General features: G+C 40.3%; 1 long non-coding RNA gene and 1 pseudogene across 4 annotated transcripts; one reads left to right on the top strand and one right to left on the bottom strand.

Annotated features, from left to right (window-relative positions):
* Positions 1-783: 783 nt before the first annotated feature.
* LOC112662138 (uncharacterized) lies at positions 784-17,484 on the bottom strand. Of its 4 annotated transcripts, XR_003138233.2 has the most exons (6): positions 17,470-17,484; positions 17,301-17,398; positions 16,951-17,102; positions 15,870-15,996; positions 7,423-7,551; positions 784-893 (listed from the first exon to the last, which is right to left on the bottom strand). It is a non-coding gene; the product is annotated as an uncharacterized LOC112662138 (long non-coding RNA). The 4 variants fall into 4 exon arrangements; XR_007401758.1 differs by having other exon boundaries at positions 16,951-17,398; XR_003138234.3 differs by lacking the exons at positions 17,301-17,398; positions 17,470-17,484 and having other exon boundaries at positions 16,963-17,119.
* Positions 17,485-19,981: 2,497 nt separating this feature from the next.
* Positions 19,982-20,948, top strand: LOC112662137 (proline-rich protein 3-like; annotated as a pseudogene).
* The last annotated feature ends 339 nt before the right edge of the window (positions 20,949-21,287 follow it).

Raw genomic sequence — 21,287 nt, forward strand, 5'->3', positions numbered from 1 at the left:
TAATTTTTAAAACTCTCAAAAAAATAAAAAAAATAAAAAATAAATAAAACTCTCTGTACTATCACTCTGATCACCAAAAAGGATTAATATAGGGGAGAAACGTCATCCTAAGACTTCCCCCAAAATAAGTTCCCACACTCTCAATCATTAGCAGACACTAATAACTTTTTCTTAACTAGATATATATGCCAACTTATGTACACATACTGTTAGCTCTTCAATAAAGCAATACTGTTATTTAATTATCTATTATATCTGGTGGTTGATCCAGCAGAGCAACTACTAAACAGTGACGTGATGATGAAGCCCAAGAACATTATTTTTTTTTTAAGATTTATTTTTATTTATTTATGATAGACCGAGAGAGAGAGAGAGAGAGAGAGAAAGAGAGGCAGAGACACAGGCAGAGGGAGAAGCAGGCTCCATGCCGGGAGCCTGACACGGGACTCGATCCCTGGGCCAAAGGCAGGCACGAAACCGCTGAGCCACCCAGGGATCCCCCCAAGAACATTATTTTATTGAAAATAAAAATAAATAATTCTGTCCCTTCTAAGAGCAAACAGTATAGTAGTCGTAGAGGTTCATGGAGACCCCCTTAAATCCATGACCAAGAAGGTACACCTACAAGTATTTCAGTGAAATGAACACCAAAGCAATAAAAAATATCCTTTAACAGTGAAACTTTTAAGAAATCTTAAAATCCAGTTATCTTCCTAGGTTCGTACATACAGTTAAAATCTCCAACTCTGAATTATCGGGAATAATTAAAGACTTAGTCCAAAACATTTTTTAGTTGTTTATTAAGAGAAACTATTCCATAACCCAGTGTTCGTGTTTCATAGCTCAGGAACACAGGACAGTCAAGCTTCAATGAAACACAACCCAAAGAAATTCTGTGGAAAAAAACACAGTGGCTTAAGTTAATAACAAGCATTCTCTCTTAATACCTCACCATGCTTAAAATCACATGAGGTCTACTCCCACTAGTGGAGCCGAGTCAGACCATTTCAGGCTACCTGAGCTCCAGGTCCATTCTCTGCCAAGGTCTCTGACCATCCTGACCAGTTCTGGGCATATTACACCTTACTCTGATTTATTGTTTTTCAGACCAAATTTTGCCTATTCTTCCCTCTCAAATCCATTCTCCTCCATTCCCTTCTCATACCTCCATACTGTTCTTAAAAGCAGCAGCTCATCTGTTCTAAATAGTATGTCTATTCCTGTCTCCAAATCTGTTTTTCTTACTGATTTTTAAACACATTAAAAAAAAAAAAAAAAAAGGTAACCTAACAAGTATTACACATTAGCCTGTTAACATCTGACTATGAAATGCACATACCCACTGTGGAAATTGTGAAAATGTCAAAGTTACAAGAAAGCAGCAATGTTAAGATTCCATACAGGCCATTAATATTTTGATTTTTTTTTTTTTTACCTTCAATCTTTTTTTCTGTGCAATTTTTATTAAACACAGACCACCCTTTATACACATTTTCTATTTATATAATAATCTCATGTTACTTTGAATATCATTTCTAATGGACATAATGTAATAATCTGTGGTATGAAACAGTCATGATTCTGTATTAATTTTCCAACCACTGGAAACAAAGTTCTTCCTACTTTTTCTAAATAATGCAGTAGATACTTCGTTCATGCATCTATGTGCATTTCAGATTATTTCCTTTAAGATAAACAACTACAGAAATGAACATTATAGATTTTAATCTTCTGTTAGGCAAAAGTTACTTATATTCAAAATTATCCTTGAGTCTTTTAAAAAACTAGAATCCACTGCAGCAAGTCTCATACACCCAGGAAAGATCATTCATACACACACACACACCATGAACACTACAGCTGGAATGCTTATTCTGGTACATTCTGCCTAAAAAGCAGACTGACATTCCCCTTGTCACATCAAACTCAGGAGTGGTGGATAGAATCTTAAATTGTTCTAATTGCTTTTCTCGTTAAGCCTGAATAAAGTTAAATACATGAATGATGAAATTCCAAAGTATAGTTTCACATGCTTTCAAATTTAGTAGATGACCTTTCATCAGCACACAAGTCACTTCCTTCATAGTCAACAGAACCTTATCTATGAGGCATAAGGACTTTGTGGATATAATAAACCAAGTCAGGATCTCTGGAGGGCCACCAAGTCACTTATGGACACCCAACTAAACTATAAAAGGAGTAAAAAATTCTTTACTTCTAAAAGAGTTTCCTAATGCCCATCTAGCAAGCAATAGCAGAACATCTGAAATGATTCTGAATATAAAAAGCAAGAGTTGTGAGAACTCTAGAAACCAGTTAAGGAGCTGTAGCAACCAAACACTAATAAAACAAAAACACAAAAGGGCAAGAAATTTCATGGAATTCTTGCTCACTCTTGCCTCACCCCCCCCTCCTTGGTGCAGCACAGTGTGGTCCAGAGGAAACTGACCAATTCCTGGCTCCTCTCTCAGGATAGAAAGTAAAAAATAAAAATTGCTTGCAACATTCTGACCTGTTTGAGATCTTCCCAAAGGACCATTTTCTATCTTGCCTATCTCTGGAATGGCATACTTGAGATATAAGAGTGCAAGCAGCTGAAAGCAGTGGGGGTCCCATGACACAAGAGCTACAGAGGGCCTGCAGACTCACAGGTACCACCTATGGGCAAGACTGTGGGCGGAGGAATGCAAGGAACAGTGAATGCTCCTAGAGGAAGCAGGGATGAGACTCTCAGAAATTAACACTTAAAAGGAATAAAGTATACACAAGAACTGGAACAAATGCACACAGGGAAAAGATGTATCTCCAGAAGAAGTTTCAGATAATCCTGAGCCTTTAGTGAAGATCTTCCCCTGCAAGGAGGTAATCCACAAAGGGGAGGGGTGGCTGTTACTCAAATGCCCTAACTACAGCAAAAGCCATACAAAGAAAAAGGAAAATATGGTCCACTCAAAGCAACAAAATTTCCAAAAACTCACACTGAAGAGACACAAGCCTCTAACTAAACAAAGACTTTAAAACAACAGCCTTAAATATTGCTCAATGAGCCAAAAGAGAACTTGGACAGACAACTAAATGAAATCAAGAAAATACACAAAAACTTAAAAAAAAATCAAAATCAAAACTATGGTGCAGAAAAATAAAGTAACTGAACTGAAAAAATAAATCTCTAGAGGGGTTCAACAGCAGACTCACACAAAAGAATCAGCAAACTTGGAACAGTTCATTTGAATTATTGAGTCTGAGAAGCAAAAAGAAAAAAGAATGAACAATAGAACTTAAGAGACCTATGGGACATCATCAAAAAGACCCATACACACTTATGGAAATCCCAGGAAAGCAAAGAGCAGAAGGCTTATTTGAAGAAATAATAGCTGAAAAGTTCTTAAATTTGAGGAAAGAAGTGAATATACAAATGCAAATACAAGAAGTTACTTGGAAGTAGAATAAACTCAAAGAAACCCATACCAAGATATAACCACTCTGTCAAGAACCAAAGACAGGAATGCCTTGGTTGAGCATCAGCCTTCAGCTCAGGGCGGGATCTGGGGATCCTGGGATCATGTCCCACACATCAGGCTCCCCAGAGGGAGCCTGCATCTCCCTCTGCCTAGGTCTCTGCCTCTCTCTCTCTCTCTCTGTCTCGCTCATGAATAAGTAAAATCTTAAAAAACAAACAAAAAAACAAAGACAATGGATCTTGAAAGCAGCGAGAAACTTTATGTGATCACCTACGTCACCTCCGTAGGACTATATGGGGATTTTTCAGCAGAAACCTTGCACGTAGGAATGCTGTCAGATGATATATCTAAAGTGGTCACAAAATAACAACCAAAAATACAGCATCTAGCAAAACTGACCTTCAAAAATGACAAAGAAAGATAAACAAAAGCTAAAGATCAGGAGTTCCTCGCCACTAGACTTGCAATGGGAGTTCTTCAAGCTGAAACAAAAGTACACCAAACATTAACTCAAAGCCATGTGAAAATATAAAGTTCCCTGGTAAAGGCAAATATATGGAAAAATATAAACCAGCATTACTAGAATTGTTTCATAACTCCATTTTTAATTTTGTAGGATTTAAAACACAAAAATAATTTTAAAAACTATGTTAATGGGTACACTACATATAATTTGTGACAATAAAGCAGGGGAGCAGAGCTATTAAAGAGTGATAGTTTTGTGATTGAAAATATCACATTCTGAAGTAGACTGTTGTAATTTTTTCATATCCTATGCAATACCAAAGGTAACCACAAAGAAAATATCCACAGAATACACACAAAAGGAAATGAAAAGGGGATCAAAACATGTCACTATAAAAAAATTAAAAGGTATTAAGAGAGGATATGAAGGATACACAGCAACAAAATGGCAAATTAAATCTTTCCTTATCAAGTAACTATCTTAAATGTAAAGAATGTAAAGAACTCAACAACACACATGGCCAACAGACACATAAAAAGATGTTCAGTATCATTAATCATTAGGGAAATGCAAATCAAAACCAGAATGAGACATCACCTCAAACCAGTCAGAATGCTAGTATCAAAAATAGGAAAAGAAAAAAAAAGACAACAGATAACAAGTGTTGGTGAGGATATGGAGAAAAGAGAACCCTGATGCACTGTTGGTGGGAATGTAAACTGGTGCAACCACTGTGGAAAACAGTACAGAGGTTCCTCAAAGTTAAAGATAAAATTACCATACAACCCAATTAATTCCACTACTGGATACACATACGTATGCGCACATGCACACACTGAAATATTACTCAGCCATAAAAAAGAATGAGATCTTGCCATTTGCCAAAACATGGATAAATCTATAGGATATTATGCTAAGTGAAGCAAGTCAGGAAACAGACTCATAAATACAGAGAACTGGGTGCAGAAGGGAAGAGGAGGGGAGGATGGGTAAAAGAGGTGAAAAGTTTTAAGAGTTACAAACTTCCAGTTATAAAATAAGTCATGGAAATGAAAAGTACAATAGAGGGAGAAAAAATATTAAATTAGAAACAGATGCAAAACGTAGCAACATAATATAAGCCATATATGAAAAGTCCACAGTTAATAACATACTCACTGGTCAAAGCCTAGAAGCTTTTTCTCTAAGATCAAGAAAAAGATAAGGATGTCCACTCTTACCACTTCAATTCAATAAAGAACTGGAAGTCCAAGCCAGAACAATTAAGCAAGAGAAATAAGACATACAAATCGGGAAAGAAAAGGTAAGACTATCTCTGTTTGCAGGTGACCTGGTCTTATATGTAAAAACCCTACACGTAAAAAACAATAAAGATTCCACCAAAAAATTGTTAGGATAGGGGTGCGTGGGTGGCTCAGTTGCTTAAGTGTCTCACCCTTGATTTGGTCTCAGGTCATAATCTCAGGGTTGTGAGATCGAGCCCTGGGTCAGGCTCTGTGCTGAGCATGGGGCCTGCTTAAGATTCTCTCTCTCCTCCTCCCTCCCTTCCCTCAGCTTGTGCACACTCTCTTTCTCAAAAAAACCTGTTAGAATAAACTAACTGAGCAAAATTACAAGATACAAAATCAACACAAAAAACCAGTTGTGTTTCTATCCACTAACAATGAATAATCAGAAAAAAAAATAAGAAAACAGTTCCAAGTATGATAGCATCAAAAAGAACAAAATACACAGGAATATTTAACCAAGAATGCAAAAGACCTATATATTGAAACTACAAAACACGGCTGAAAAAAATTAAAGACACACAAACAAATGGAAATCTCGTGTTCATGGAATACTTGTAATTGCTAAGATGTCCATATCACCCAAAGTGAGCTATATATACAATGCAATCCCTATCAAAATCCCAAAAGCATTTTTGCAGAGGTAGAAAAATCCAACCTAAAATTCATATAAACTATCAAGGGACCCTGAATAGCCTAAACAGTCTTGAAAAAAAAAGTTGAAGGACTAACACTTCCTAATTCCAAAACTTACTATAAAGCCACAGTAATCAAAATAGTGTGGTATGATATAAAAGCAGAAATATAAACCAATGCAATAGAACAGTCCAAATAAACACTCACATATCCAGTCAAAAAATTACCAACAAAGGTGCCAAGACCATCCACTGGAGAAAGGACAAGGTTTTCAACAAATACTGCTGGGAAACTCGATATTCACAAAAAAAGGAGAAGTATCCTTTTCTTACTTCATATCCAAAAATTAACACAAATGGATCAAACACCTAAAGGGGAGAGCTAAAACTATAAAAACTTACAAGAAAACTTAAGAGAACCTTCATGACATTGGATTTGGCAATGATTTCTTGGATAGGGTACCAAAAACACAGGTAACAACAGAAATTACATAAATTAGACTCCATCAAAATTTTAAATGTCTGTGCAAAAGATACAATTAACAGAGTGAAAAGGTAACCTACAAAATGGGAGAAAATATTTGTAAATCATATCTGATAAGAAGTCTGAAGAACAACTCAATAACGAAAAAACCCCAATCCGATTAAAATGGGTGAAGAATTTGATTAGACATTTCTCCAAAGAGGATAATAAATGGTCGGCAAGCATGAGGAAAGATGATCCACAACCTTAACCATTAGGAAATACAAATCAAAATCCAGTACCACCTCACACCTATTAGGTGGGTACTATGAAAAAAACTAAGTATTGACAAACAAGTAGTAAAACTGGAAAATGGTGCAGCCACTATGTTAAACAGTATAGTATTTCCTTTCAACGTTGATAATAGAATTACTATATGATCCAAGCCATTCCACTTCTGGGTACATACTCAAAAGTATTAAAAGAAGAGGTTTTATTTTTTTTATTTTTTTTTTTTTAAAAGAAGAGGTTTTAAAAGAGATATTTGCAAATATCATAGCAACTTCATTGGGGGGGAGGGGCAGAGGCAGGCTTCATACCCCGCTCAATCTCACAACCCTGAGATCATGACCTAAGCCAAAATCAAGAGTCAAATGCTTAACCAACTGAGCCATCCAGGCACCCCTAACATAGCAACATTATTTACAATAGTCAAAAGGTGGAAGCAATCCAAATGTCCACCAAAGGTGAATGAATAAGCAAAATGTGGTATACGTACACCACAAAATGTTACTTAGCCTTAAAGAAGAAGGAAATTCTGACACATACTGTAATGGGTAAATTCTGAGGACATTATATTAAATAAAATTAGCCAAATACTATAGCCATTCAAATACTATATGATTTCACTTAAATGAAGTACTTACAAGTAATCAAATTCAGAGACACTAAGAATGGTGGTTGCCAGGGCATGGAGGAGAATGGAGAATAATTCAATGGATAGTTTTGGAAGATAAAAAGAGTTCTGGAGATTGGTTGTACAATAACATGAATATACTTAACAATCTGTGTATTTTACAATTAAAAACAATTTTTTAAACAGCCACATTACCTTTATATTCCAAATTCACTTTGCACTCTGAAAGATACCAGCCTTCTTCATCTCCTCAAAATCTTTCATAGAATCATAATTTCTGTAGAAATCTGCATATGCCTTCTTTCTTGGTTCAGCCACAGCAAACTAAAAAATAACACATCCCATTAGAGCTTATTTTTTAACCATTAGAAATAATATCCAAAAACAACATAAATCATAGTATTTATGTTCACCTTTAACTTGGAACTCTGTATTTCCTAAGAAAAGGTTGGAGGCACTGACACAGATGCAAGGGAAGATAAAGCAGCCTCTTGGAAACTACTCAGCAAGAAGAGCCTTCCTTGCCTGGGGACAGATTATTCCTTTTGCTGGGTGTGGGTGTGCAGAATGATAAAAGCCAAAGGAAGATACCTAGAAAGCTAAAAGGTTTTAGCAAAGGACAGACAGCCTTCCCTCCAGCAAAACCTAAATATTCCACAGCTGAGACATGCTAAAATTAAAATATTCTGGCTCAATTTGAAGTATATTAACTTCAAAGGAGTGAGATCAATTCAGTACCCAACTGCCTCTGAAAGACACAGGGAGTTTTCTATCTGGCAAGAACAGTTCTGGGTGATTTACACCTCAACATCATTTAAGCCCTTAGAATACACATTGACCTGTTTTGCACACCAGGAAAGGGGACTCAGAATTTAACTGACCTGATTAAGGTCTAGGAAGAAGCACTAAGTGGTAGGTGGTTCAACCAGGATTCAAACCCAGGTCTATCATTTGGCAAAGGTTGTATTTTCCACAAAACACTACCTGATAGATTTCAGTGTACAGGTTATAATCCAAAATCAAATTCCATCCTGCATATTAAACCAGTAAAAAATTCTTCATGTGCCCATCTACCTCCATTAGGTTAATGCAAAAATACAAGAATGACACCTGGTACTTATACAGTAAGAGACTTTACTTGACCAGTTTTACTACCTCACCTCCTATCTAAATTCTCAACTTCTTCAGTAAGACCAAGAGGCAGGAGTCCTAATGTAATCCTCTGAATTGAGGCCAGCCCATTACCCAGAAGGCAACTGGGGATTTCTTGTTAAAAAAATATTTTTTTCCCTTTCAATAATATGGTAAACTAATAAAGTAGCAAAAATAAAGTAAAAGACTCAGTGAACCCAAAAATAAAAGCAAATGGATGTTAGAACCCCACCTAAAGGGGATCCCTGTGTGGCGCAGCGGTTTGGCACCTGCCTTTGACCCAGGATCGAATCCCACGTCGGGCTCCCGGTGCATGGAGCCTGCTTCTCTCTCTGCCTAAGTCTCTGCCTCTCTCTCTCTCTTTCTGTGTGACTATCATAAATAAATAAAAATTAAAAAAAAAAAAAAGAACCCCACCTAAATTGTTTTCTGTTACATTTTAAATAGACTTTTTTAAGTCTGAAAAATCTGGACTTGGGCAACAAAAAGAATATAAGCTATCAATTTAGATCCACTACACCATAAGTTAGTTGAAACCCATAAAATCTATATAAGGCCTATCTGGATAAGCAAATACCTGAAGATTTAGGACAAGCCTAATTTGCGTAACAGTAATTGCTCTACATATGGGAAAAATCCATTCAGGATAATCACTGGTCATTGCCTCAAAATCTAACCTATATTAATGAATTTAGGCGTGGCAGATTCACTTAATCAAAAATTATTTAATGGATGGTAACTTCATGTAAAAAAAGCACAGAAACTGATGAAAATTGTGAAAATCAATCAAAACTAAGAACAAAATAAAGGCCAAATCTTTCAAAGCACTCAATACTAACTGGATAGGGGAAATGAAGAAGTGAGCATCTACTAAGAGAACCAAGTTTAGGGCAGCCCTGATGGCTTAATGGTTTAGTGCCGCCTTCAGCCCGGGGAGTGATCCTGGAGACCCTGGAGACCCTGGAGACCCAGGAGACCCAGGATACCCAGGATCCAGTCCCATGTCGAGCTCCCTGCATGAAGCCCACTTCTCCCTCTGCCTGTGTCTCTGCCTCTCTCTCTCTGTCTCTCATGAATAAATAAATAAAACCTTTATTTAAAAAAAAAAAGTTTACACCTGCTTTATTCTTTAGGAAGAATCTGGATTCCTCAGTGCTTTGGGAACCTTCCTTCGATTCAAACACTAATGAACTATACACAAACACTGACTAATCTACCAAGCAAATTTTAAACCTTTTCATTCAGAACAGACTATGGGTCTGGCATGGTCCTAGCTCTTAATTTAGTAGAAGAGACACACCCTGAAGCAAGTATTACTTAAAATACAATGTGCCCAATACTGTACAGTCTGGTACAAAGTGATTAAGAACCTAGCAAAGCACAACCAACCCATCTGGAGGAATAGGCTGCAACTCCAAAAAGGAAACATTTGAGTGAGCCTTGAGGATAAACTGGAACTTGCCACACAAGGAGATGAAAGACATTCCTGCTGTGTACAAACCCATGGGAGAAAGCAGAATTTTGTAACAGCAAATAGTTATGAAGGGCTGGAGGGCTGAGTATATTGGACTGCTGGGAAGACAATGGAAAGGCAAAAGAGAAAGGCAAAAGGGGCTAATGAGAAAGTATCTTAAAATCAAAACTAAGTTTCAGCAAATCACCCATGACCCTTTAATAAGTGATGAAACCAATTCAGATGATTGCAACCAGTCGTTAATGTATTTCTTACTGTAAGTAAAAAGTCTGAAAGCCACTGCACACTGGGCATGCAGGACTCCATACCATAAACAAATCTATTCTAGAAGCTGAATGTGGCAAGAATGTACACAGGTTACAAAGGCCTGATCTGATGTTTGACAGAGACAATGAGGACAACCAGAGTGAAGAAATGAGTTCCCAAAATTTCTCTTACTCCCACTTCATTTACTCATCCATCCATCCTTTTCCCACATTTATTTCATACCCACTACATGCCACGTAGCAAAGATCTCAAAGAGCAAGTAAAGGGTTTATTTATGCCTGTCTCCTCAAAGGGTCCTACAGCACAGACCCCTTAGTGCTTTTGCTCAAGTTGTTTTCCCTCCTCTTAGCACTTCAAATTCACTCTAACTTCCAAGGCACAAATTCTACCTTCTCTATCAAAGAGCTATGACTCACAATATACCCCTCACCCACTGGAAGAAACACACAAAAGCGGCAATCAACTATTGCTGATTGTACAGTTCACCTATTACATGGAGGACAGAGTCCTCCTTGCCCATCTCCAACTCTATTCTTGCAAACTGTGTATAAGCTGTTCTAGAAACAGCTCTGAGAAATGAAATGTCCTTTCGTTTATATTCTATCTTGCAATAATTATTTTTTACCTCCCCTAATATGACCCTAACTTCCTTAAAGACACAAATTTAGATGTATATACACTTAGTATACTCGAAAGCACGGACTCTATAGCACCTACCACTGTACTCAATTTCAGACACTACATTTTATTCAACAGATACTTTTAAGCATCTATTTGTCAGGCAACTGACGATGGGGTGCCCCTGCAAACAAAAAAGGCACCATGCCCTAATGAGTCTCAGTCTACTAAAAAAATAAGAACTAAACCAAAAATATTAAATACAAAGCACTGGAAGGCTCTAATTCCCTCATAGGCCATTATGACATAAATAACATGTATGATCATAAACATTTTTATAGAGAAAACTTGTAAATATAGCATGGAGACTTTGAGAAACACAAAGCACATAGGAGTATTCTGGGAAAAAGGTGGCATAGGAACACCAGGAATCTCTCCCCACCTTCACAACAACTGTATTAGCACAATCTGTGAAACTTTGGATCTCCTGAAAGAATGCAATTTCCAGAGGAAGGCTTAAACTGTAAATTGTGGTCAAGTTAATTTCATTCACTTTCAGCTTTTAGCAACCTAACAGCTACCCATTTTCCCCAGGCCCAAGGCAGGCAGCTGTGCATGTGTTCCTGGAGCAGCTTACACATAGCTTTTCTGGAATGAAGATGGGCAAGAAGGACCCTCTCCTCCATATACCAGGGATCTGTACTCTGATAGTAGATTGTTTTTGTTCACAGAGGCGCAAACAGGTTGGGGGCCACTGTTTTTGGCACTCCTTCTACTGTTCTTTTTCACCAGGTGAGCTACTTCCAGGGGACTTAAAAGAATAGAGAATCTTTTTCCCCCTCCCTTTTTTCTCCTTTTGGGAGCCAAAGGTATCTATACACACAATCCCCACAGATTACAGAATGGACTAAAGAATGACCCAACTGAGAACTGACCCAACTGTTGCTGTCTGCAACACTCATTCCAGATCCAAAGACAAAAACAGATTGAAAGGGAAAGAGTGGAAAAAAGATGTTCTATGCAAACAGTAACCAAAGGAGCAAGAGAGCTTTACTAATAGCAGACAAAACAGACTTTAAATCAAAAAACGATTACAGGAGACAAAGGATTTTATATAATCATAAAAGCTTCAATAGGATACGACCTTATAACACTTAGAAAAATTTACTCAGCAGTAACACCAGCAAAATATATAAATCAAAAACTGACAGAATTGAAGAGAAAAATAGTTCTACAGCTGAAGACTTCAATACTACAATCTCAGTAACAGATAAAACCAGACCAGATCTAAGTAAAGAAACAGAGGACTTAACTCATTAAACCAATCAGATCTAACACATATACAAAGAGCATTCCACCCCAACAACAGAATACACATTTTTTTTTTAAAACAGTGATTTATTTATTTACAAGAGAGAGCACTTACATGCATAGCAGGAGGAGGGAGAAGGAGAAACAGACTCCCCTGCTGAGCAGAGAGTCCCGTGCAGGCCTAGATCCCAGAACTCTGGGATCATGACCTAAGCTGAAGGTAGAAGCTGAACCAACTGAACCACCCAGATGCCCCCAGAATACACATGCTTCTCAATTGCACATGGGATATTTTCCACGACAGACCACATATTAGGCCATAAATTAAGTCTCAACAGATGTAAAGGCAGATATCATACAAAGTATGTTTTTTTTTTTACAAAGTATGTTCTCTGATCATAATGGCATGAGATTAGAAATCAATAACAAAAGGAAAACTACAAAATTCACAAAACTATGGAGATTAAGCAACAAACTTTTAAACAACCAATGAATCAAAGAGAAATTAGGAATGAAATTAGAAAATATTTAGAGACAAATGAAAAAACAGGACACACCAAAACTTACAGGATTCAGTGACAATAGTGCTAAGGGGGGGAATTAAGTATAAATACATACATTAAAAAACGAGAGGGGATCCCTGGGTGGCTCAGCAGTTTAGTGCCTGCCTTTGGCCCAGGGCGCAATCCTGGAGTCCCGGGATCGAGTCCCATGTCAGGCTCCCTGCATGGAGCCTGCTTCTCCCTCTGCCTGTGTCTCTGCCTCTCTCTCTCTCTATGCCTATCATAAATAAATAAATAAATCTTAAAAAAAAAAAACAAAAACAAAAACAAAAAAAAACGAGAGAGGGGGGCAGCCTGGGTGGTTTAGCGGTTTAGCGCCGCCTTCCACCCAGGGCGTGATCCTGGAGATCCAGGATCAAGTCCCACATCAGGCTCCCTGCATGAGGCCTGCTTCCCCCTCTGCCTGTGTCTCTGTCTCTCTCTCTCTCTGTGTCTCTCATGAATAAAGAAATAAAAATCTTTAAAACAAAACAAAAAAACAAGAGAGGGGCACCTAGGTGGCTCAGTGGTTAAGCATCTGCCTTTGGCTCAGTTCCTAATCCTGGGTCCTGGAATAGAGTCCTGCATTGGGCTCTCCAACTGGAAGCCTGCTTCACCTCTGCATATGCCTCTGCCTCTCTCTCTAATAACTAAAATCTTAAAAAAGAGAGAGATCTCAAATCAACAACCTAACATTACAACTTAAGAAACCAGAAAAAGAACAAAATAAACCAAAAGCTAGAAGGAAGGAAACAATAAAGATTAGATAGAGCAGAGATCAACAAAACAGAGACTCTGGGGAAAATGAAAGAAATCAACAAGGCCAAAAACTGGTTCTTCAAAAACATCAACATAATTGACAGCCCTTTAGCAAGATGGGCTAAGAAGCAAGGGGAAAAGATTTAAATTACTAAAATCAGGAATGAAAGTGGAGACATTACTACAGATTCTAAGAGGGTAGTATAACAACTATATACCAACAAACTGGATAACTTAGAGGAAATGGATAAATTCCCACAAACACAAAACCTACCAAGACTAAATCACAAAGAAAGAGAAAATCTGAGCTATAACTAGTAAGGACATTGAACCAGTAATCAAAATAATTCCTAATAAAGAAAAGCCCTGGATCTGATGACTTCACTGGTCAATTCTACAAAAAATTATCAATCCTTCTGAAATCTTTCCAAGCAACTGAAGTGGAAACACTAACTCATTTTATGAGGCCAGCATTACCCTGATACCAAAGCTAGACAAACACTACAAGAAAACTACAGACCAATATTCCCTATGAACACTGACACACACAAAAAATCTTTAACAAAAACTAGCAAATTGAATTCAGCAGCATATTAAAAGAACTGTACACCATTACCACGGGAGGTATATTCCTGGAATGCATGGATGGTTCAATACACAATGGTTCAACATAAAGAAATCCATCAATGTAATATACATTAACAGAATAAGTGAAAATAAAAACCACAATAATCTCAATGCAGAAAAAGCACTTGACAAATTCAATATCCTGTCATGATAAAAACACTCTAAGAATAGAATGAAACTATCTCAACATAATCCATGGGATGTCCACTTTTGTCACTGCCATTCAACACAGTTCTAGCCAGAGCAGTTTTGCAAGAAAGAGAAATAAAAGGCATTTAAATGGGAAAGGAAGAAGCAAAATCATCTGTTTATAGATGATGTATGTAGAGAAAACCCTAAATATTCCACACAGAAAAAACCTGTTAGAATCAATAAATAAATTCAGCAAAATTGGATATAAAATGTATGACAGTACTACAGAAAACAGTATGGTGGTTGCTTGAAAAGTTAAACATAGAATTACCATATGATCTATCATTCCACCTCTGAATATATACTGAAAAAATTAACCCATGTTCATAGGAGCATTACTCACAATAGCTAAAACATGGAAGCAACCTAAGTGTCCATCAAAGGTGAGTGAATAAGCAAAATGTAGTACAGACATACAATGGAATGTTATTCAGTCTTAAAAAGGAAGGAAATTCTGACATACACTACTACATGGATGAACCCTGGGGTCATTGTGCTAACCGAAATAAGCCAGTTACAAAAAGACAAAATAATGTAGGATTCCATTTATATGAGGTACCTAGAGTAGTCAAAGTAAGATACCGAAATATTAGTTTTATGGACTGGGAGTAGAAAAGAGATGGGTTTGTTGTTTAATGGATATAGTTTCAGGTTTTACAAGATGAAAGAGTTATGGAGATGGACTATGGTGATGGCCACACAACATTATAAATGTATTTAATACCACCGAAGTGTACACTTAAAAATGGCTAAATTTTATGTGTATTTTACCATAATACAAAACATTTATTAAAAAACCACCAAAAAAAAAAAAAAAACCCACCAAAGTGGGCAGCCAGGTGGCTCAGCGGTTTAGCGCCTGGAGACCCGGGATTGAGTCCCATGTCAGGCTCCCTGCATGGAGCCTGCTTCTCCCTCTGCCTGTGTCTCTGCCTCGCTCTCTCTGTCTCTCATGAATAAATAAATAAAATCTTAAAAACAACAAACACCAAAGGTCATGTGTTAGAACCCACAAAAGGTACAGCATTAAAATGCAGTTCTGTAGCAACAAATGCTTCAAGCTGCCAAACACTGCCTTCCTCATCCCTCTGCTTTAGTAAAATTATACCCTTTTGTTATGGACTGATTTGTTTTCCAAAATTCATGTGCTAAAGTCTTAAACCCCTAGCACCTCAGAATTTAACACTATTTGGAGATAGGTCTTTAAAGAGGCAAATTAAAATGAAATTTGTACGGTGAGTTCTAATCCAATATGCTTAGCATCTTTACACCAGGAGATTAAAAAAAAAAAAAAAAAAAAAAAAAAAACCATGTTAGCACAGAGACCAATGTGAAGACAAAGGGAGAAACCCATCTACAAGCCAAGGAGAGGCTTCAAGAGAAATCAACCTTGCAGCCACATTGATCTTGGATTTCTAGCCTCCAGAACAATAAATAAAAGTTGTTTAAGCCACCCAGTTTGTTGCACTTTGGCAGACCTAGCAAATTAATACAGCTGCTTTTAGAAATGGAGGACAAGCTATCTAGGGAATAGGAGGTATTTTCCTGACACGGAGAGAGCGGAGGAAGGAGAAGGGAGCACATTAAAGAGGGAGCTTCTTTCAAAGACTCAGGGCTACTTATGAAAATACATTTTCATATTTAAAACACACATTTTTGAACCAAAAATGGACCAAAGTAAAAAATCAAACATACGTTACCTTATAAAAAGCTGCAACCCCCAGGGATACAGCGAAGGCTCCAACGATATGAAATCGCAGACGCTTGGCCAGAAGGCCTCGCATCTGAGGTTTCGTTAAAGCACTTGAAGTCATGGTAGTTCTTCTCCTTGATAGTAAAATAATAAAAACAACTGAGAACACAGTAAGATATCTGCAGAACTCTTAAGACACAATGCACTTCAGAGGGGCACAGGCATGACTCCTCCCGCAAAGCCTGAGGTGTTTAAAGGCTTAGCCTGCTTCAGGGTTTTGGGTTGTTTCCCTCCAGCAGGCTGAATGACTACCCTAAATAAGCAAGGTCACTGTAATAAGTAATAGTAGCCGGGGAGCAAAAATTAGGAAACAAGTATCTCCCAACCACAGTTAAGATAAGCGGTGGCTCTAGCCTGACAAGTGCAAACGGATTTACAGCCCTGTTACTCTTCTACCAATCTACCATCGGCTCATTATTCCCATTTCATTGACGAGAAAACTAGGGCACACGGAGATGACGCGTAATTTTTCCAAGGTTACGGGAGAAGCTATTTTAACTCTGGCAGGAGCCCAGCAGGGGCCTCCACCCAGGGACCGGACCGAGGCGCGGCCCCGCAGACCCTCGGCCGCCTGGGCCGGGTGGCGCGCTGGGAGGCCGCAAGACGCCCCCCGAGGCACAGGGACCCTTTTCCAGCTGCCACACAGCACGGACCGCGCGCAGACACTGCTCCTTCCCCTACGTTGCCCCTTAGGATGCCGACCGGCTGCGGGAAAAAGTGAAAACCCTGGGGCTGGACGAGTCAAATGACCCCTCCAAGGTCACGCTGAAGGGAGGCAAGTACACAGCCGAGCCCAGGCCCCCGCCGGCCGCCCCAGTCCCGCGGCCCCTCACGCCCCCGCAGCCCCGCCGGGCCGTCGGCCTCCGGAAGCCGCGGCGGGGGCGTGCAGGGGTCGACCCCTGGAGAGGTTCGAGGCTGCCCGGCCGCAGATGCGGGCACAACTCAACTCCAGGACAGAGCGAGAGCAGGCAACAGGACGCAGCAGCCACACGAACCCTGAAGTGGGACACGAGAGCAACACGACTCACCTTCACACCTACCTCAAACCTGACGTCCTTCCTAACAGAAATGGACGGCGCCCGAGCAGTGCGCAGGCGCAGAAGTCCCAGCGGCGGGGAGGACCCAGCGACGGTGGCCTGAAGAGTCCAAAAGGCCTCTGGCGCGCCTCCGGCTTTCACGGCTGAAGTTCACGAGTGTGTTAGCTTTTTCCTGTAATATCTTGAACTAAAAGCTTGACCTTCTGAGTCGGTTTCTTTAGTAAATTGGAGCTATTAATCTTACTGATATACAGAGTTGATATGACTTATTAGAGAATACAAAGATATTTCATATGGAGAGAGAGAGGGAGAGAGAGATTTTACAGATTTTATTTACTCACCAAAGAGAGAGGGAGGCAGAGGCCCAGGCAGAGGGAGAAGCAGGCTCCTCGCAGGGAGCCCGACGTGGGACTCGATCCCGGGTCTCCAGGGTCACGACCTGAGCCAAAGGCAGACGCTGAACCACTGCCCCAGCCTGGTGCCCCTAATATGTAACATTTTTAAACGTACCTCACAAATACAGTACAAATCGTCCTGGGCCCATGCTGGGCCGGAAACGTGTGCAATCCGTCATTTTCATTAACTGCCCCTATGTGAATAATCATGTGGTTTGGGTAAAGGTGAATAAGACAGCCAAGTTCTAGGAGCTCAGAGCTTAGCCAATAAAACTGACATAAACAGATCAATAATCCCAAGTGATGGGCGCTTCCGCAGAGACATGACCTAGCCACAGTAGGAGCAATTACCTGTCTGGCAGAGCTGCACAAGTTCTGGTAGAAGTATTTGTTTGGGGTTTTTAGTAAAAGACAAGTGTCTTAAAGGAAGGCAACTGGAAGTTTATGAAAAGTGGTGTGTAAGGGTAAGGCTCTTGTGCTGTAGGGGTGTCAGGCTTGGTTTTTATTGAAATAACCCGGATTTATAGTGTTGTTTAAGTCAATTCAGCAAGCACTGTGGAAGATACATTAGGGTATAAACTACACACGGTATAAATTCATCATATATTGATCAAGCATTTACTAAGTACCCAGGTTCTGCTATATAGAAGGACAAATCTTCAAGGAGGTAACATGCTTGTCAGGGAGTCTTAGTTCCCAATGGACACTGTCATTTTGTGAAACCTTTTGGCCACACAGAAAAGGTGCTAATTGAGGGTCAGAGTGGGTTTGTACCTCAGTAACAATCTTTCCAGACTCTTTATCAATGATCTACCCAGCTAAAAATCTTTACATGGGATTTGCCCAGGTGGTAATGTGTTCCCATTTTCTTTTTATCCCCACTCCCAAAACTGGCCCCGAGAGCAAGCAGTAAATTTTAGAATTCATAGGGTTTGTTGCGTATTGAACAATTAGGGAAAGCTTCAGGGAAGTCATGGAAGAGATGGAAATGGAGCTGAGCCTCAATCTATTAGAGAGAGCTGGAGAAGTGGAGAAATCTAAGAGACAAAATTGGTCAGAAGAATGTAGCAAAGACAGACACACTGAGGGAGCAGAGCTTAGCCAGCATGGAGTGCTGAGCAGTGGTTTAAGAACACTGGATGGGTAGAGAAGCACAGGGCCAATCATAATAATTCAAGGTGACACATGAATAGAACCTGAATGGGCATGAATAGCTTGGAAGGGTCATTATTCTACCACCACAAAAGGCATGGTCATGATTTGTAATGTCTAAAAAATATTTCTATTCTTTTCTCAGGCATATGGTAGGGCCATGCATCCCTGATGCCTTTAAAGTTAGGATATGACTTGCTTTGTCCAATGCAAGATAACTGGAAGTGATGTGTAGAAGTGATGTGTGGAAGCCTCAGGGTAGAAGCTTTACAATACAGCATGTGGTTTGCCATGTTCTCTTTGCCCTGCCTTTGTTATAAGGGAAGTATTGAGTGAGATAGCACCTATGTCAGCTGGATCTGGGAGAGATCAAGATAAACAGAGCCTTCCTACTATCTTGCACTGGCCAGACTCAATGAGTGAGAAATACATGGTATGGTAGCTGTGATCCACTGAGATTCAGGGGTTGTTTGGTCCGATAGACGAACTTTGCTTTTCCTGATTGGTAGAAGAAGTTAAGAAATGTGTCTGTTTTAGTTAGGGATGTGGGTATGTAAATGCTGAGACAGGTAAGTAATAGAGACCATGGAGTGTGAAGAGGAAAGGGGGACATTAAGCTGGCACTTAATGGTAAATAAGATATGTGCATCACCACACCTTCTCCTAAATTGAAAACAAAATGGTTTATCCATGTTAGAGGCATCCCTGGGCCCACCCCTGAGCTCTTCAGAGGTTCCCAGAGAAACCCTGAGTTTTACAATAAAACCCCATCTGTTGCTCAAGAGCTCTCCAGCTGTTGGCCCAAGGGAACTCTGGATATGTGGAGCCCTCAAGAAGGTTTTCCCCCTGAGGCATCAGCATCTCAAGTCTTCTTAGGCTGATAAGACACTGTATCCTAAGGGACTCTGGACCCCCTGAAGTGTGCATGTGGATCACGGACATGTTTTCGGGCCACCTCAAGGCCAAGTTGCTGCCTCACTGTGTCATAAACTCTATGTAGCACCCAATAGTTTGCAAAACATGTTCAATTTTGTGTTTTCATTTTGTCCTCTCAATAATCCCATAAGATGAGCAGGTATTCTTGTATTTTAGATAAAGACACTGAAGGTTCAGCGGTAGAAAAATAGCAGAACTGAGAATAGAATCTAGTGAGATTCCTCTCATAACAGAGTTGTGAAGAGTACCTCCAGAAGAACAAATCTACCTCAGTGGACACCACTCATGAGTCTGTGATGATTTATTGAGCACCTATTATGTGCTCTGTGTTGCTATCCCTAATGGCTGAGAGTATAGTCCCAAGAAGCCACAGAGGATACTCCTCAAATCAGATTATTTCATAACCACTCATTTCTCGTTAGTTGAATAGATACAGCCTCCTAGGTCCCACTGAGAAAACCTAAGAAGCTATTAATTCAAACTAATAGGCCCTTCCTCACTGACCTCCAAATCCCACTGCAGCCATTGCCACAGCCACGATGCCCAAACGAAAGAAGCAGAATCAGCAGCAGCCACCGCCACCACAACAGCCCCCACTGCCAGAGCGGGAGGAGATGGGAGATGAAGAGGATAAGAGTCCCATCGGATCATCCAGCTTTCTGGGCCTCCCCCCCTGGCCAATGGAAAGCCTGGTGACCCCAAGTCAGCCCCAAACTGGAATCCACCCACATGTCCACCATCAGTAGAATGGATAAATAAGTTGTGCGTGCATGCAATGGGATACTACACTGCAATGAAAATTAACGAACTCCTGCTACAGGCAACCTGGATGAATCTCACAAACGGTGTTGAGTGAAAGGAGCCAGACAGAAAAGAATGCAGACTCTCTTCACAGAGGTCCTCCAGGATCAAGAGGACCAATGATTCCACCACTGCTGAGCCTCCCACCTCCTCCCAGGGGCAGAGGCCCAATTCGGGGAGTCTTGGGCCCCAGGTGCGGCCCGCCAATATGGTTGTGGCTGGTGGGGGGCCAATACTGAACCTCTTTTTCCTGGACCAGGCCATGAGGGTCCTTCCAGAGGAGGCTTTCACAAAGAACAGAGAAACCCTGAAGGCTCAAAAGTTGGTCTCTTATCATATACACCTGCCCGCCCAAGGATGGCCCCCAAGTTATGGAAGACAAATCCAACCTCCCTGTCTGCCAACACTTTGCCAAAAAGGGCCACTGTTGATATGAGGACCTCTGTGCCTTCTACCACCCAGGCGTCAATGGACCTCCTCTGTGACACTGTGCCTTCCTATTCAGGCTGGAAGGAGCCCTCTGACCTAGTGGCCATATCTTCCCTGTGGCCCTGTGACGGCTACTGTGAGGCTGTTCCACCCACCACCTTCAGTCAGTGACACCCACCCCCATCTGCCACCTCCCCCATTTGAGGTCCAGAGTGGTGTTTCATCACTGGTGCCCAGCGTGTGGGCTTTCTTCTCCAGCCTCCAGAGACTCGCCTTCAGGACCCCACCTTTGCTCTCTTCCACTGCCTCCTGGATCCTCTTCCCCTTCGCCAATTGACTGCTGAACAGGAAGCCTCTTTGGTGCTGTTTCTTGTGCATCTGTCCACCCAGCCCTTGGTACTGCCCTCAATTCCTAAGAGCCCTGGAGCAGTTTCCTACCATTCCCTTCTTCTAGCTGCTTGTTTTAAGTCCTTTTTTTTTTTAAGATTTTATTTATTCATGAGAGACAGAGTGAGAGAGAGAGAGAGAGAGAGAGAGGCAGAGACACAGGCAGAGGGAGAAGCAGGCTCCATGCAGGGAGCTTGACGTGGGACTCAATCCCGGGTCTCCAGGATC

This window comes from Canis lupus, chromosome 13 (genome assembly GCF_003254725.2).
Source record: "Canis lupus dingo isolate Sandy chromosome 13, ASM325472v2, whole genome shotgun sequence".
Classification (NCBI taxonomy): domain Eukaryota; kingdom Metazoa; phylum Chordata; class Mammalia; order Carnivora; family Canidae; genus Canis; species Canis lupus.